The sequence below is a fragment of the Danio rerio genome, chromosome 16 (genome assembly GCF_049306965.1).
Source record: "Danio rerio strain Tuebingen ecotype United States chromosome 16, GRCz12tu, whole genome shotgun sequence".
Lineage (NCBI taxonomy): Eukaryota > Metazoa > Chordata > Actinopteri > Cypriniformes > Danionidae > Danio > Danio rerio.
The window spans coordinates 41,939,277-41,958,744 of record NC_133191.1 but is presented as its reverse complement, the minus strand read 5'-3'; the positions used below and the strand labels follow the sequence as shown (position 1 = coordinate 41,958,744).

At 34.1% G+C, this 19,468-nt stretch overlaps 1 protein-coding gene across 36 annotated transcripts in view; it reads right to left on the bottom strand.

Annotated features, from left to right (window-relative positions):
* The window catches only part of adgrb1a (adhesion G protein-coupled receptor B1a), a 158,137-nt gene that overhangs the window by 86,533 nt on the left and 52,136 nt on the right, over positions 1–19,468 (bottom strand). The window lies entirely within an intron of this gene.

Genomic DNA, 19,468 nt, shown 5'->3' with positions numbered 1-19,468 from the left:
CAAAGATAAAATAATTCAGTTATTACAAATTTGTTGTTAAAACTATTATGTTTAGAAATGTGTTGAAAAAAATATCTCCATTAAACAGAAATTTGGGGAAAAAAAAAAAAGGAGGACTAATAATTCTGACTTCAAGTGTATATATACATACATACATACATATATACTAGGGATGCAACAATACAGTTAGTGCACTGTTCAATACATACCTGGGTTTTTAACACGGTTTTAAGTTCGGTTCGGTTCTCATGGCTTGACACGTGTTTTTTTGTTTTGTTTTTATTCCATAGGCAATTGGAACAGTAAGAGGTTAAGGAGAAAAAAAAAACAGCGGCTGGTAGCCCATGTACAAACTGGGGAACACATAAAATCCTACATTTTGAAAATAAACATACATGTTAAGTTAATAAAGATAATTTGGCCATTTCAAATAAGCATATTTGTACTTAAGTAAACATAAATAATCCATCTTAATTATTTCGGTGCTGAAAATATGCGAGACTGTAGTCTGTAACGTGGATCGAGTGCTTTTATAAGATGACAAAATCCCGCATCTCCAATCACCGTAAATGTCTGCAAATGTTTAGCAATAAACACCCGGACTGCCTTTGTTATTTTTATGTATCTCGGAACTAGTTGGGTATGTTTGCTAGAAAGATTCAGCGAGGGATTGTTTCTATTTGAAGGTCTTTATTACCTTCCCTGCTTTACTGCATTTAGACAGTGATTTAGCTGGGTTATGGAGCTGCAGATGTGCAGTCATGGTTATACATGTAAAACAGTGCTTGTGCACAGTTATTTTTTGTTCACCGTTTTTCTTTTATTGGCATTATACTTTCCAGCAAAATCGGAATGTCCTCACATCGCAGATTTGAAAGACGCCAGCGCTTTCTTGTACTGTTGCCTCACTTCGCAGGCACTTCCTTGTACTGTTTCCTCAGCCTCACTTCACCTCCGCTCGCCGTGTTAAAGTGTGGAATGATGGTCAAGCGCCCCCTAAATTTTGAGCATAGTGATCGGATATTTACTTGTGGGGAGGAGTTTCCTCATCTCAGCTTATAGACTCACAGGCACGCACAGTCAGTTTGCGGAGATATGAAACGCACATAAATTATTTAAACGCAAAACCGAGAAAACCGCAATTCACAAGCGCGTATTGAACCGTGGAGGTCGTACCGAACGGTTCAATATTATATTGAGAACCGTGGCATACCTAATACATACAGTACATACATTTACACACACACACGCATGGAAGCACGCACACACACACATACATATATATGTATATAAGTGCCATCTGAAATATTAGAATTTTTCTCAGGCTCTTAAGGTTTGATTCAATAATTTCAGAGAATAGGTTATTTTCATCACTTTTAACATGAAATAACTGAGGCTGAGAATAAGACTGAGGTTTTTGCATCAAATACATATTTGTTTGTTTGTCTAGAAAATGCTTTTTGGCTTAATTCTTAAATATATATATATATATATATATATATATATATATATATATATATATATATATATATATATATATATATATATATATATATATATATATATATATATATATATATATATATATATTTCCAATTGAAACAAGACAAAACACTAAATAAGAAACACACTTTTTGTGTGAAATAAAGTCTACAAAATGCTCAAAACCAAGATAAAAACATAAAATAAACATAAATTTTAAAACCAAATGTTTATTCTCACAATAATGCTATAAATATTTAAATGATTTGTCAAATAAAATTTTGATTTTTAATGTATGTATGCATAAAATATATTAACCTTATAATATTCATGATAAAGGTGGTTCATTCCGCTGTGGAAACCCCAGATTAATAAAGGAACTCAGCCAAAAAGAAAACAAATGAATTTATGATCAATTAAGCCATGATAATTTATATAAACACAGAATTGTTAATGCTTGAAACCAAATGCATGAAACCAACATTTGGAATTAACATACAGTAAAGCCAAAGTCAATTTTAATTTAAGTACTCTATAAAAATAAAAAATTGCATATATACAATGAATACATTAAAATATATGTAATGAATTCTGCCGCCAAACTGCGCTACATTTCCCATCAGGCACCTCACTCACTCACCAGTTCTGGAATCTGGATGACCACTGTTTATATACACACAGCTTAATTTAATTTAATTTAATTTAATTTAATTTAATTTAATTTAATTTAATTTAATTTAATTTAATTTAATTTAATTTAATTTAATTTAATTTAATTTCGGCTTAGTCCCTGTATTAATCTGGAGTTGCCACAGCAGAATAAACCACATATGTTTTACGTTTTTTAGCCGCAACCCAACTCTAGGAAACACCCATACACACTCTTTTTCACACATACATTACAGCCAATTTAACTTATTAAATTCACTTAGCGCATGTCTTTGGACTGTGGGGGAAACCGGAGCACCCAGAAGAAACCCACGTGAATATGTAGTTTTGTTTTATTTTATTTTACCCTTAAATTTAATTTTATTTAATTCAACCCTTTAATTAAATTTATCCCTGACATTTAATTAAACTCAGATATCATATGCCTGTTCATTACAGTGCAAATGTATTCAAGAAATATCAATATAATTATAGTGTATTCTTATAAGTATATATATATATATATATATATATATATATATATATATATATATATATATATATATATATATATATATATATATATATATATATATATATATATATATACACAATTAAGAAATCCAGACAAAAATATGAGTAACACATCACAGACCCTCACATTAAATGAACCCTTCCTAGGCGCTAACACTGAAAAATCCTGAGTTAATACATTATGATGGCCATAACGGCCAGATATAAAAACAATTGATGCTTTTTCTGCAGCTGCTGATACAAATCTGTGAGCAAGCGTCTTCTGAAAACCTGAATCAATATTTATTTGTTTGAGCAGGATGAGCGATTAATGGCAAATTGTTTACTTGGGGCGCTGAGATTGGCTTTGCCGCATGTTGCGTGAGACATTTTCAGCCGATAAAACATAACGGATTCTAATCTTCAGTGCCTCAGCCTTGAATATACAATCAAATGTCCTCTTTGCACAGCGAGTGACAATCGCATGCAAAATGAAGCAGGACGGCTCTCGGTGCGCTGCCCTGATTAATCCCATCCACCAATCATGCTTCAAGTCAGACGGCTTCATCAACCAATCGCACGTGGCATAAACAGCATGCTTAGCCAATCCCTGCTCCATGGGGGAGCATAAGTGGGGGATAATCAGGCATAAATAAGCTTCTCGGCTTCTGTGCTCAATGAGTTCACTCTTATTTAAAACAAATTCATAAGTGGTTAAAATTTGGAATGCAAACAGTTGAAAAATGTTAAAAAACACAAACAGAATTGGGGATTGCAGTCATGAAAACTGAATTATCTATAAGACATACACTACCAGACAAAAGTCTTGTCATCAATCACAGTTGTAAGAACAACAAGTAATAATAACTTGACTTCTTGTTGATAATTTGGAAAAGTGGCAGAAGGTAGATTTTTTTCTGATGAATCATCGGTTGATCTGCATCTCAATCATCACAAATACTGCAGAAAACTTATTGAAACCCACATGACCCAAGATTCTCACAGAAATCAGTCAAGTTAGGTGAAGTAACAACCATGGTTTGGGGTTACATTCTGTACAGAGATGTGCGAGAGATCTGCATAGTGGATGGCAACATCAACAGCCTGGGGTATCAGGACATTTGTGCTGCCCATTACATTATAGTATATTCAGCAGGATAGCGCTCCTTGTCATACCTCAGCCTCAACCTTCAGTTCCTGAAAACAAAGAAGGTCAAGATGCTCTAAGATTGGCCAGCCCAGTCACCAGACATGAACATTATTGAGCATCACTGGGGTAAGATAAAGGAGGAGGCATTAAAGATAAATCTAAAGAATTTTGATGAACTTTGGGAGACCTGCAAGAACGCTTTGTTTTCCATTCCAGATGACTTTGGCTCAAATGAGCTATTTGAGTCATTGCAGAAATGTATGAATGCAGTAGTCGGAGTTAATGGGAGACAAGCACATTATTAATTCTTTTTATACTGCACCATGACTTACTGCTATACTGTACATTATTTCTGTTAAGTGACAAGACTTTTGTCTAAGCAAAGTCAGACCTTACTGTCCTAATAAAATAAAAAAAAAATCAAGGCATGATCATCTTTTATATTGGTAAAGTAAGCATAATCTAGGCGCCTTTGCCTTTTATTTAAGCTACTTTTGATACCAAGTGATCAACTAGAAGTCAAGTTAATATTTGTTATTCCTAAAACTTGGATAGGCAACAAGAATGTTGTTGGTACATTTTAAAAAATCCACAGTTTAAAAATTTCCATATTTTATGATTCGTGTTTTTTTTTTTTTATTTAGGCTATTTATGCAAATTTGTGACATTTCATCCAACAACTTTTAATGCTGAAAAGGTTGAAAAAATTGACATTTTTAATAGTTTAAAGTGATTTATTTTCTTGGTAAAAAACAAAAAAAAACAATCAGTGAATCACAAAATTCAGAACCTGTTAATTAATGCACTTTTTTTTCTTTTTTTTACAGTTTAGAATGTTACTGGATGAATTATTCTTGTGCTGTTTACCTAATAAAATCTAGATGTATAGAATCTAGGTGTGTGTGTGAATGAAGTGTGCAGTTTAGTTTACTATAAACATTTCACATTTAATATTTCCTAATACTATTTTATTCATTCATTTTCTTGTTAGCTTAGTCCCATTATTAATCCGGGGTCACCACAGCAAAATGAACCGCCAACTAATCCGGCACGTTTTTACGCAGCGGATGCCCTTCCAGCCGCAACCCATCTATGAGAAACATCCACACACACACATTCACACACAAACTCATACACTATGGACAATTTAGCTTACCCAATTCACCTGTGCTGCATGTCTTTGGACTGTGGGAAAATCGAAGCACCCAAAGGAAACCCACGCGAAGGCAGGGAGAACATGCAAACTTCACACAGAAATGCCAACTGAGCCAAAGCTCGAACCAGCGACCCAGCAACTTTCTTGCTGTGAGGCGACAGTACTACCTACTGCGCCACTGTGTCGCCGCATTACCATTTTATGTAAAATAAATTCAAATTTCTGCATCGGTAGTGCATTATTAGGGCATTGTATTTGGGCATGAACACACAAACTGCTCCAAGAGTAACCACCATTTTATATGTGGATAAAAATATCATTATCATTATATTATATGCTCACAGAAAATTACTCATGGCATCTTAACAATAACCTGTTAAGATAAAATGGCATAAAATAATAACTATTTTAATACATTAAGACAAAAATCAAGTTTTAATATATTACAATAATGTACATTCTACTCTATTGTAACATTATTATTATTATAAATAATACAAAATATACAAATATAAAATTAAAAATATATAAAAAACAACATTAACCTAAAAAATTAAAGTTCAATTTAATTTAAATTAAAATAAAAACATATTTTGAAAATATATTTAAAATGTTTAATCTTGTTTTAATATATATATATATATACATACACACACACACACACACACACACACACACACACATACACACACACACATACATATATATAAATGTACCTTTAAATATTAAACTACAATAATATTTTACTTTTAAGGAGTAGTTACATAATTGTTGCTACATGTTTGCATTTCAATAGCAATAAAATTGAATTTGAAAGATAAAAAAAAATAAAATAAAATAAAAACTTATGTATAATTACATACAACTTACCTAAATCTCATCCTAAATCTATCCATATATTAAATAAGTGCATGGAGTTAATTAATATAACTCCATACATGAATATATAAACTAAATTTTATATACACTGTAAAATTAAATTTAAAAAAAGTAATTTGGGAAAACAATTAGAATAGGTTTTTTTATAACCCTGCCACACTGAAAATATTGTAAGGCAAACAATCTTTAGAAAAGCCAATAAGAAAAAAAAAGTCCAGACAGAAAAAAAAAAAAACTCCATTTGGAGATAAGATTTTCTCTCCCTGTGAAAAACGATGGCAGAGTACGACCTTTTTTTGGCTCAATAATCACGAGCTGAGGAAGAAAAAGATGGGGGCAGAAAAAAGTGTAGTGTTTTCTTTATCTGTCCCCAAGGACATTTTATTATGCTTTTAATAATTTAGTGTTCTTCTCTTGTTCGGTGGGAGCTCCAGACCCTTTGCAGCAAATGCTATATCATCTTTAAACTATCATATTCGTCCTCTGCTCGGATGTTTCTTTCCATCCACCAGCCCTTCCTCCATCATTCTGTCTTTCTCCCCTTGCTTTTTTTTTTTTTTTTTTTTGCAAATACAGCTGCAGCACGCACCTGCTTTTCAAAGGATGAGCGTCTGGATATACATCATTCCGCCCATTAGTAAATATCATCTTGTCGGACGGCTTACGAAAAGCCCAAAGTGACCTTCACTCTCCCTCAGTGGCGGCCAGAAGGTCTAATAACAGCTCAAGTGACAAGATCTGAAATCGTCAATACGAGATCTCACTGTAATCTCAGCCAATTGCATATCTGAGCCAAGGTCAGTTATGGTACGTCTAAATTACACCCTTTTCCACTCCGTGCATTGTTTTCTGCTCACTTACATGCATTAAAACACAGACTGCGGGTCAGCAGTGGAAAAAAAGAGAAACATGGGAAGTGCTGACACCCAGAGGATGCTTGGAGTCATTGGCATCCATATAAAAAAACTTATTTCAACTTTAAAACATGTCTCAGAAAAAAAAAAAATCTCATTATCTGATCTCTTCTTTCTTTAAAAGACTTTTCTTATTAACGTCTAAATCAAATGGAAAAAACTAGATTCCTCAAAGTGTTGGAGTAAAAAAGATATGAGCCATCCATCATCTCATACCTTTTTCTCTCTCTGTCCGTCTCTATTAGTTCTTCTGATGCCTGAAGCTCACAGGTATAATCCACTCTTTTCTGTGTGTGTGTGTGTGTTCATTGGTGCTGTCGGTATCCTGCTTAGAATAAATATTTGAACAGCTGTGCTTACACATCTCATTGATTAACCTCACTCCAGGGGCAGGAAACACAACTTAGGTTTGCACCCTTGCCGCTTCACATAATCTTCTCTCTCTTGAGCCCGAAATGGTGTATGCAAACCAGCTCTCAATTAAACAGCCGAACACTGTGTACCTACGCTTTCTGTCAACTTGGGGAGGGATTACATACTGACCAAAGGGTTGTACTAAATTGAAACTTTTCTCTTTGATGTATAATTGACTTGAAACTGTGGAAAAATGATCTTCGGGATAATATTGAAAGATTCATTTGAGATATTATACAGTAGGTAGCAGGTAAATATTACTATTATTATTTTATTAGACATTTTGATGTGATTGAAATAATCTGATTTGGGTTTCTAATGATGGTCTTGGTAATCAGCCAACGATGCAGATATAAACAACACAAAACAAACAAGCAAACAAACAAAACACTATTTACAAACTAATACCACATTGCATTGTGACTTTCAATTTAATTAAATAAGTCAAATTCGTCCTAGAATTTCCATCACTTTTTTCTTTCTTTATAAATCAACTGGGTCACCCTAATGTTAAAGATAAACACATTTACCTCAGTCACATACATTTATTAATAAAAAAATTAACCACTTCACATAGTCTTCTCTCTCTTAAGCCCAAAATGGTGTACGCAAACCAGTTGTCAAATAAACAACCGAACTGTGAGTACCTACGCTTTCTGTCAACTTGTGGAGGGATTACATACTGACCAAAGGGTCGTAGTAATTTGAAACTTTTTTCTTTGAGGTACAGTTGACTTGAAACTGTGGAATAATGGTCTTCAGGATTACTTTGAAAGATTAATTTGAGATATGAAAGGCAGCAGGTAAATATTATATATATATATATATATATATATATATATATATATATATATATATATATATATATATATATATATATATATATATATATTATATTTTGATGAGTCTAAAACTGAAATATTCTGATTTAGGTTTCTGATGATGGACTCTGTCATCAACAAATAATGCAGATATGAACATAACTAAAAAAATAGTTTATTTACAAACTAATACTATATTGCATTTGGACTTTCATGCTCCAGGGAATTCCTAACTGTATGATTATTTCCTAGATAAAATTACACCTAGAATTTCCATCACTTACATTTTCCTTTCTTTATGAAACAAATGGCTCACCCGTACATTTATTGATTAAAAAATTAACCTGAAATCAGGTACATTTTAATAATTATATATTTTAATGTATATATAAAAAAACAATATTGTTGTTTAGACAAAAAGCCATTATTATTTCCAATGAACAGACTAAGACAAATATTGCCTTAGCATATCTTTTCTGATAAATAAAAAACACGAGCAGAATTGAATGACACAGTACGAGCAATATTTTGCAAACAATGTTTCACAGAGCAAGGGAGTTTTCACAGTATGTCTGATAATATTTTTTTTTCTTCTGGAAAAAGTCTCATTTGTTTTATTTCAGCTAGAATAAAAGCTGTTTATTAGTTTTTTTTTTTGTTTTTTTACCATTTTAAAGACAAAATTATTATCGCCTTTAAGCATTTCCCCTAACCGGCCTAGTTAACCTAATAAACCTAGCCTTAGGTTAAGCCTTTAAATTTCACTTTAAGCTGTATAGAAATGTCTTGAAAAATATCCAGTAAAATATTATGTACTGTCATCATGGCAAAGATAAAATAAATCAGTCATTAGAAGTGAGTTACTAAAACTATTATGATTAGAAATGTAAAAAATATCTTCTTTATATTAAACAGATATCGGGGAAAAAAAAATAAACATGGGGTCTAATACTTCAGGGGGGCTAATAAATCTGACTTTAACTGTATATATATATGCCACACAGGCTCAATAGATTGTCAGTAACCCCTTTTAATAGACCTTGTCAATGACCAATTAAGCATGCACATGGGTGGATAAGATCATCAATGGTAATGCAACCTTTGCAACTACTTTGTCTAAAATATTAAAATGTTTAAACGATTTGATATTCAGTTTATTTAGTTTTTCTATACAATCCTGAAAGTTTCACTAACAAAAATAAATAACTTAAAATGGGCAGTGATGACATTAATAACGACATCACCGCGGCTGACATCTCGTTATAGATGTCACACCCCAATCGTTAGAGATGTCACACCCCAAATCACCCAAATATTAACCCAAATATTAACTTTTGAAACCATATTGTAAAGTGTGACCAACTTTATGTACATTGAAGTCTATTTTTGACTTACTAAACTAATGCGAAAGTGCAGATCACCGAACTTGAACTTTCAATTATAGCAACATGTAAAACTTGTTGAAATTGCGCATGGGTAGAAATGGAAATCTATGGGCCATAATGTGCAGTGTGACCTTGGCTTAAGACAGTTATACAATTTGCTTTGTGTTGTTTATTCCTCAGCTGACAATACGTAGTTTCCTCATCAGATCAATCGCATCGTCTCTGATTGGCTAATTAATGACCTCTGAGCCGAGGTCATTTAACGGTCACACAATGACAAAACTAGTGCTTTTTTTCATCAACAGAGTGCCTGCGTTAAAGGATTACGGCCTGTGTCAGAAGGCGAGCTCAGAGTTCTACACTGTTTACTGATGAGCAAGTAGATAAACAGATCAAAAGTACGACAGAGATATGAATAAGGGTTTGCTTGAATGTTCTTTGGTTGCAGGTGTGGGTCAAAGAAGTCGACGTTTCAATTCCGAAGATGGATGCCTCTCCTCGGAAGGAACAAAAGGGGAAAAATCTAGAGCGAATCAAAAACACCTTTACTAAAAGGATCAGATGGGCCTCCCACTTTTCACAGGCCCACAGATGAGTGGAAAAATAACAGGCTTTTCTTATTTTCCCATTGCACATCAATCTTCGGCAGAGAAACATCTGCTCGTGAGAGCAAAAGGACGTGGGTGCACGTGTGAACACACACACAAATGCACACGTAAACATGCCATCTCGGCTTCACTTTCATGAACTTTGTGTGTTGGTTCAGTGGCTGCCAAAATGGATCACCACACTGGGGCCAAACTCTACAAAACAGCAAATGCCTCTGTGTGAAACTCTGGAACTCTGTGACATTTATAAAATGAAAGAGGTTTGTCTTATTTTAAATGGTACGGGGAAAGAAAGCACCTTCCTGAATTGAAATATAAGCCACACAAGGAACTGCAATCTTGATACTAAAAGATTATAATTCAACACGGGTCTGAAACAAGACGCCATCAAATTAAGTTCATAACGGGTACTTTATATTAAAAGGGTAAGATTAAATGCAAGTTCATGATCACCAGCGATCACCTCTCGAAATACAAACTCATCCATGAACTAAAAATCCCTGCATGCCGTATAACACACCAGTCACAATTTTCCACTGATCACACATGTACAGCTGAATCGCTATATCATGGAGTTAACACTTTATTATGATGGTCCATTAGAGTATTAGTAGACTGTCAGCTTAATCTCTTCTGATACTGCTCCTGCAACAGACATTTAACTCACAAAAGGAAACTTTGCAAGTACATGTCAACTTACACCAACCCTAACCCCAACCAAAGTCTACTTATAATCAAATAAAAATTATGTGGTATGTAGATGCAATCCAACTTAAATTCAACAAACAGACCATCAAAATAAAGTGTGATCTATATATTTCCTGTCTCTATGTTTTTACCTTAGTCTAAGTTTGTCGTTTGTTTTGTTTGTACTTTTGGATCGATGACTTGTTCATGACCTTATGACTGTATTGACTATGATTGTGGAATACCCTGTTTCATTCTTGATTTTTCCTATTTTTGTCCACGATTACCTGCACAAATACTTTCTTTAACAGACTATTATTAAGTTGCACTTGGATCCTACCTCTCCTGTCTTCACCATGCCGAGACCCAACCGTGACCATTATATCATTCAATCATTCATTCTCTTTTCGGCTTAGTCCCTTTATTAATCTGGGTTCACCACAGCGGAATGAACCGCCAACTTATCTAGCATATGTTTTTACGAAGCGGATGCCCTTCCAGCTGCAACCCATCACTGAGAAACATTCAAACATACTTATTCACACTCATACACTACTGACAATTTAGCCTATCCAATTCACCTGTACCACATGTCTTTGGACTTTCGGGGGAAAACCAAGGCACCCGGAGATAACCCACACGAACGCAGGGAGAGCATGCAAACTCCACACAGAAACGCCAACTGACCCAGCCGGGGCTCGAACCAGCGACCTTCTTGCTGTGAGGTGACAGCACTACCTATTGTGCCACTGGGTCACCCACAAGTTATGTCAAATTTTTGATAATAACATTCCATCATTATCCACCAAACAACATGTACTGTATGTAAAAATTAAACACATACTTGTTATGACATGTATTTATTAAAACATATAAAAGAATAAGCTCCTATGAATGTTTTAAAGTAAATTAAATTTAAATAAAATAAAAATAAATGAAATTAAACTAATTAAAATATGTTAATTATTTGTTTTCTTTTTTCTTTTTTAAATATATTTCCCAAATGATGTTTAACAGAGCAAGGAAATTTTCACAGTATGTCTGATAATATTTTTTCTTCTGGAGAAAGTATTATTTATTTTTTAAATTAAAATAAAAGCAGGTTTTTAAATTTTTAAAAAGCATTTTAAAGTCAATATTATTAGTCCCTTTAAGCTATATATTTTCTTGATAGTCTACAGAACAAACCATCATTAAACAATAACTTGTCTAGTTACCTTAACCTGCCTAGTTAACCTAATTAACCTGATTAAGCCTTTAAATGTCACTTTAAGCTATATACTATAGAAGTTTCTTGAAAAATATCTAGTAAAACATTATTAACTGTCATCATGGCAAAGCTAAAAGAAAACAATCATTAGAAATGAGTTATTAAAACTGTGAATTATTAATAAAACTGCAGCTATATACTAGCCTAATAATAATAAAAAGCCACATGTATAACCAAATGTAACTATTTGTGTAATGCAAAGATTCTTGTTATTAATACAATTAATATATGACAACATAAGAGGTGACAATTTCAAAATAATAAATGTCTTTTAATAAATTATTAAAAATAATCTACACTGGATGACAAAAGCAAATCAAAAGGGTCTATTTTGCAATTGCACAATGATTTTAGCTGATAAAAAAAATCTATTTCTGTTTTTGACAAGATGCACACTGAAAAATTCATGAATTAACCTGACAGATATACAACATGATAAGACGTTAATATTAGGTTAGATTAAGGTATGGCAACCAAAATCTAACATCTGATAGACGTCATAGTGGTAACGTTCACACAATGTCAAGTTGTAACATCATTAAATGTTGATATTTGATTGATTATAAGTATGATGTTGGACATTTTGGACATTGACGTAGACCTGACGTTTGGTTTGGTGACGTCAACCAGATTTTCATTTCCAAACAAAATGCAACGTCCCCCACACCATCGGGGTACAATTTCAATATTACTTCACTTTGACAACATGTGCCTGCTGGGAAGTTATAACAAGTTATACATTTAACTTTTGCCTAAATATCTAGAAAGTAGTAAACTAGCCTTACTGCTTTCTAACATTACAACAATATTTGCATTTTCATATAAGGCTGAAATAGAGCAACAATATAGGTGCACCATAATTTTAATATAAATAAAGCAGTACAAACTACAGAGTTAATCTAAGGCCATATATAATTGCAAAATTAAATATATATATATATATATATATATATATATATATATATATATATATATATATATATATATATATATATATATATATATATATATTAATTTTGCAAACAAGCGAAAAAATATTTTTGAGAAATAAAGATAAGATTTACCAACAAAAATAAAGATCTGCAAGGGAAAATTACATTTTGAGAAATAAAACTGAAATTTTGCAAATAAAAAGAGTTGCAAATAAAAAGCAGTGCAGAAAAGCTAAAATATTTGCAATTAAAAACAAATAAATCTATATATATATATATTAGCAAAACATTTTATAGCATTGCCTTTAAACCAAATGTTACAAGGGAACTTGGGTGTTTAAGGCAGGCTCGGAACTACTGCTCTGTAAGCCCACCTCGATGATACTGTGTCTCCAGCTGATGACTGAAATAAAGACAAATGCCGAAGTTCCCTTGGCTCTGCCCCCTTGTCAAATCAGGGCCATAAAGTAAAATGCACTGAAACATGAAGTGCAAAGAGAAAATAGGATCGCAAACTTAGGATTAACTTAAAAGAAAATCAAAATGATCATTACAATTGACTGGATAGGATTTGTAAAGGCAATGCTATAAAATGTTTTGCAAATATATATATATATATATATATATATATATATATATATATATATATATATATATATATATATATATATATATATATATATATATATAGTTTTTTTTTTGCAAATATTTTAGGTTTTCTGCACTGCTTTGTATTTGCAGTTCTTTATTTTTGTTTGCAAATTTCATTTTTTATATCTTAAAATTTAATTTTCCATTTTTAGCTGTTTATTTGGTTAGCAAAATTTCTTTCATTTTTAATTTTTATAAATTTTTGCTTTGTGACTTATGGAAATTTCCTTTTTTTCTTTTAGTTTTTTTTCTTTGCTCAACACTTTATTTGTTGTTTGCAAAACTTTTTTTTATTATTTTGCAAGTATATATGGCCCTAGATTGACTCCATAACAAACACACTGAAACAAGTGGACTTTAAGAACCTCAAGAACACTATCTCAACTTTCATGTCTTTGTTTTGTACTAGAAGGGCTTCAAAACTACACTGTTGGATGACAAAATATGCCTATAACAGTTTTACAACATGGTGCATAGTGTGCAGTCAGGGACCCAGCTGAAGAAAGAAGGAAAGATCATGCATTAGTACCTCTGATTAACCCAGCCTTCAAATTGGGGACTTGACAGTGTACATTCCTGAGTGTGTCTCTCTCTGAGCTAATGTTCCTATGGAAACCACTTTGGTGACACATGTATGTTCCAGTGCCTAAGGTGCATTAGATATTCCTATTCCAGTGCCCATCTGTGGTGGCTCTCAAAACGACGAGGCTTTATCAGGCAAATAACCTCTAATCCCCCCTAATCAAACCATTCATCTCTCCCCTCTGAATCTCTCCTGCTGGCTTTCACTGGGTCAATCTCAGCATGTTAGGAGAGATTTTCTATCTTTTATAGATTGTGTTTTGTATGGACTGTGGGTTAGATGTGACTCTAGAGATATGAGAGGGGTAATCATACAGATGGGTTAGAGAGCCCTATACAGCACTGTTGTCTTTCGCTCTCCATCAGAGGCACCCACACACAAGCTTTACAGGAGCCATGTCTTCGCTAATAAGCAGCCCTCTAGGACTTTTTAGAGCTGAGAGTATGTGTATGTGACAGCAGTGTACTAAACATGTACATGGTTTTCCATTGAGCTTTGAATAAATTTCAGGCACAGCATTTTTAAAATGATAACAATGCTGTTTTATGTAGTTCAACTGGTAGATAGCGATATACCGCATGTCTGTACACATCTAGTCTTGTAGTGTCTTTTTGTTTTTTTGGTTGTCAAGCAAGGCTGGAGCAACACGCCACAACGTTTATGCTTCTTTCCAATAATTGCGGCCAGGTTCCAGTGAAAGTGATAATGTATTACCAAAGGCCAGACCATAAATATCATAATTGTGGGAATACCTTGGATCAGGGGTCACCAATCCTGTTCCTGGGGAGCTACCTTCCTGTAGATTTCAGTTGCAACCCTGACCAAACACACCTGTCGGTAATTATCAAGTGCTGCTTCAGGTCTTATTAATTTGGTTCAGGTGTGTTTGATCAGGGTTGGGGCTGAATGAGCTCTATGCACAGCTAGAGTTTTCAAGCCAATGATAAACTTCTGGTGAAAGCTTAATGGGACTATTTTCGATTTTTACAAGGTTGTTTTTACAGCATCAATGTTGTAATGTAATACAATAAATTCAGTTAAAAAGACTTAAGCATTCATTTAGTTGTTCAAGCGTAAAACGAGATCAAAGACCAATGTAATCACTAGCATTATCAGTAGCAACAGGTTAGCGCAGAAATAATATTTAAAAATACTGGGGTAAAATAAACTGTCATGTTTTAAAGACATGGCAAGGAGAAATGGAATTTATTGCAATGCTTCTTGTCCGGTCTGAGACCCCCTTTATATTATATATTTAACAGGCAGTGAAGATCGCTGATTTTGAAAGAAATCAGATCTTAAACATGACAATTTTGTAATGGATTGGAGGGTTCACGTGGGTCTTTTTCAAAACACAGTAAATTAATTAGATTATTAAAAAAGTTGAATAATCACTATAAAAACTATTGAAAAATCATCAATAGATTATATTGACAAAAACACTTTCAAAAGTCATGCTTTTGTAATATTTATTGTAAACTACAACATTTTTATGAATCGCATGCATGATTAATTAAATTATCTCTGACAAACTTCTACACTGTAAACCCAGCTGTTGTCATTACTAACGATATTAAATAAATATAGTTTGACATTACTTAAAATACCAAGTTTTGGCATTAAAACTTAAACAGGTGTTTTTAACTTACTCATTAGGCAGCAACATTTTTTTTTATATATATTTTATGTTCTCTAAACTTAACATTTTAATTTCTTTAAACGATTCACCAAGTCTCTGTTTAAAAGGATTGGTTGTGCTCGAAATTCTGCCATAAGTAGTTATTTAAACGCTTACATTTAAAATATGCATTTTTTCTTAATTGATATACACACAGACTCTGTGACTTGGTCACTCTGTGGCTCAGTGGATAGCACTGTCTCCTCACAGCCAGAAGGTTACTGGTTTGAGTCCTGGCTGGGTCAGTTGGCATTTCTGTGTGGAGTTTGCATGTTTTCTCCGTGTTGGCGTGGGTTTCCTCAGGGTGCTCCGTTTTCCCCCACAGTCCAAACTCATGTGCTATAGGTGAGCTAAATTGTCCGAGGTGTATGTCCTGGTCCTCCAGGTTGAGCGTTGGGCTAACTACCCACCTCGTAAAAATGTGATGTTACAAACACCAACATGGTGCGGCTAAATATCAACTTATCTGTACTTTAACATTTAAGTTATCTGTAACTAAACATTAAATTTATCTGTACTTAAACATTCATTTTATCTGTACTTAAACATTCATTTTATCTGTACTTAAACATTTAGGTTGTCTGTAATTAAACATTTAAGTTATATGAATGAACGTCGCCTCGTGGTTCCATCCCAAAGAGGGAAGAAATCACTTTCGCGAACGCTCACACTCAATCTGCCAATGCAATGTAGCTGTTGGATGGTTTCAAAAGATTTGGAATTTTGTTTAAATAGACTGCTTTTATGATATACTTTATTTACATCCTTTTTTCATTTTGAAAGATCCTGTCCCATGCAGTTTTGTAAACTACTGAGATAAGAACGATACATGAGTCATGATGACATGTCATGTCAAAAATTAACAGCTCTTAGGGAGGCAGGGGGGTTGAATTGTTCCTTTCAGTGACATAATTTAGTGAGGATATTCTACTTTGTTTTGCTATTTTTTTTTTATCAACGATCTTTCTCATTGCAAATCAGTCATTTCTTCATTGCCATTAAGCATTTCCCTGGTGCAGATTTACAGTAGAGAGACAGTATTATAACTTTAACAAACAGAAGGCAGGGTCATTGTAAATAGAGATGATATTGCTGAAACAGCTTCAGTCATAAAGTAAACAATAAAAAAACAACTATATATTCTCCTAAACAACAATGTAATGCTCTCTTGAAACAAACACCCTCAAAAATCCCTGGTGAAAGTGTGCATGAAATAACGATGAACCCCTACAGCAAGACAGATGTCTGACAAATCCCTCCACCCCCCCATCCCCTGAAAGTGTTTACAATAGGCTAGTCACAGTCTCACGGCTAACATAGGTTCTTAAAACACACATACACACCCTAATGCACACCAAACCTGGGGCACTTTTTATTATCAAGCATAGAGGCAGTAAAACTGCTTAATTAAAACATGAATATTTCATGAGCTCTGGAGAGCTGTGGATGGGGCCACGAGCTTGCATTGGCAACATTAGGAGAACAAGAGCAAGAGAGAGAAAAAGATACAGAAACGGACAGACCATCCGTCCAGCAGAGATAAGCACTGTGCTTATCCTTTTCAGAGCAGTGGGAGCACTTTTATAAGTCATACACTAAAAATGTGTGTACCCCTGGTGGCCAAACATGTTCATAACACACACACCCCCACACGCAGTGACAGAGCGCCGCCTGCACAACCATTTTCAGCTATCCACAATGAAATGGTTCAGCATGAAATGGGCAGACTAGTGTGGAGGACTGTGTGTGCTTGTGTTTACTGAAAACGAGACATGACCATAACAAAACAGTGATGAGTTAAATCTTGCTATTGTGACTTAACACGAAGAACTGTGAACTATGAGGGCAGTCACTTTAAATTTCTTCATTTAGCAACATCACAGCCAAGCTATTATCGACACCGCTTTCAAATCAAAGCTCCTTGCTGAGAAATAACAAGTGTGTGCTTTCATCTAGCTTAACCAAAGCTCTCGGAGACACATCGGTCTCAAACAGCGAAAAGTGCAAGTCATGAGGATAGTATTTTCTCGTCTGCTTTGTCGTCGTGTCACACCTGAAATTCTCTCCTAGCTTTTTCTCACTCGACTCCTTTTTTCCATTCTGTCTCTCAAATCCAGCCCATAATCTGTCACTGCTCTAAGCTGCGAGAGATGAATCTACTCATCATCCATGATGCCTCTGAGCAATGGGTCACATTCACACAATAGACACGCCTTTAGCATTTTAAGATGGCACGCACACTCTCTCTCTCATGTGTCCCTTTATTTAACTCTCCATTTTCCTCTTAGGAACTAAAGAGAGGTGGGGTACTTGCACATATGGGAAGATGTGGGAAAATAGAGGCTACACATAAAAATGACAACCAGCCATTAAGACTGGGGTCGGGGATATCCATGGAGGGTTCTAGAGAGTAGCATCGTAATGATTCACAGCCTGTCTTTCAAAACTCATCTTTCTTTTGCCTTTCTACTCTGCTGCGTCCGATGGGCACAGTTGGACATTTCTGGCTCACCTCCCAAGCTTATGATCAATTTGTGAGATGTTCTCTCATTATCACACTTCCCGTCCATCTATTCATATGGCTAGCTTGTCTTATGGTCCATTCACAAGCAATACGTTGTGTGTACATGCATTAGATGAAAGTCTTTGACTCTAAGGGGTCTTTAATAGCTTTTAAAAGTTTTAATTCCCTTTTTAAAGGCACTCTTTGAAGAGATTAATTCCTTTGGAGTTTTAAAAACAAAGTTAAAATCATCTAACTTCCTTGTATTTTGGTTGAAATAGATAAGGTTCAGGATCTGCACTAGGGCTGTATGATATTGGAAAAATCTATCATTGTGATATTTTTTGATTCAGCGATATGTATTGCAATATTAATACAATTTCACTAGATGAGTTGAATAAGTATTTGGATTAGTTATTAGAAATGTTATATTTTAGATTGATTGGGATGATTCTGTATAGGAATGCATAAAATATAAACAATCCACAAGCATAGCTAAATTCAATGAAGAAATTAAATGAACAGCATTTTATTATTTTCCAGAGGAGTCAAACTGCATTCAGGTATACTGTAAATGTAAAATACCCCTGCATAGTCTTAGTTTTATAAACAATTCTATCTAATCAATCATTATTAAATTTAAAACCAACCCAGGCTCTTTCTGAAAACGTACCTCCATGGCCATGAAATACATCCCAGGAGGTATGTTTTATTTAATTTTTTTGCAGTTTTTGTTTTCTCAAATCCACGAGAGGCCGCTGTTTATGTATCTCAAATTTCTTCCCCGAGTGCCATTCGCGCCTGCTGTTCTCACATGAACCCATCATGGGCAGCTGTTGACAAACTGTTTGAATGACTGACAGACTGACCCACCCTTCTCCTTCCCTAAACCCAACCAATTTTATTGATTGACTTGCCCACCAACTTCCCTAAACCCAACCAACAATTTTTAAAAGCAATCCAGAAAAAGAAAAGCCCTTGTGTGGTTTTTACCACATTTTCAAATTTTGCCACATTCTCACCCTGTTATTTACTTGTTTATTTCATCTTTTGGATTCTGCTTTTGTCTTGCCTGCTTTCTGGAACTGTTCTTCGGCAGTCTCAAACTTTCTGCGTGTCAAGTCCACCAACATACATGGCGAGCTAATGGGACAAACTGGTTACAGAAGGAAAGCTGTCCATACTGAGGTAATC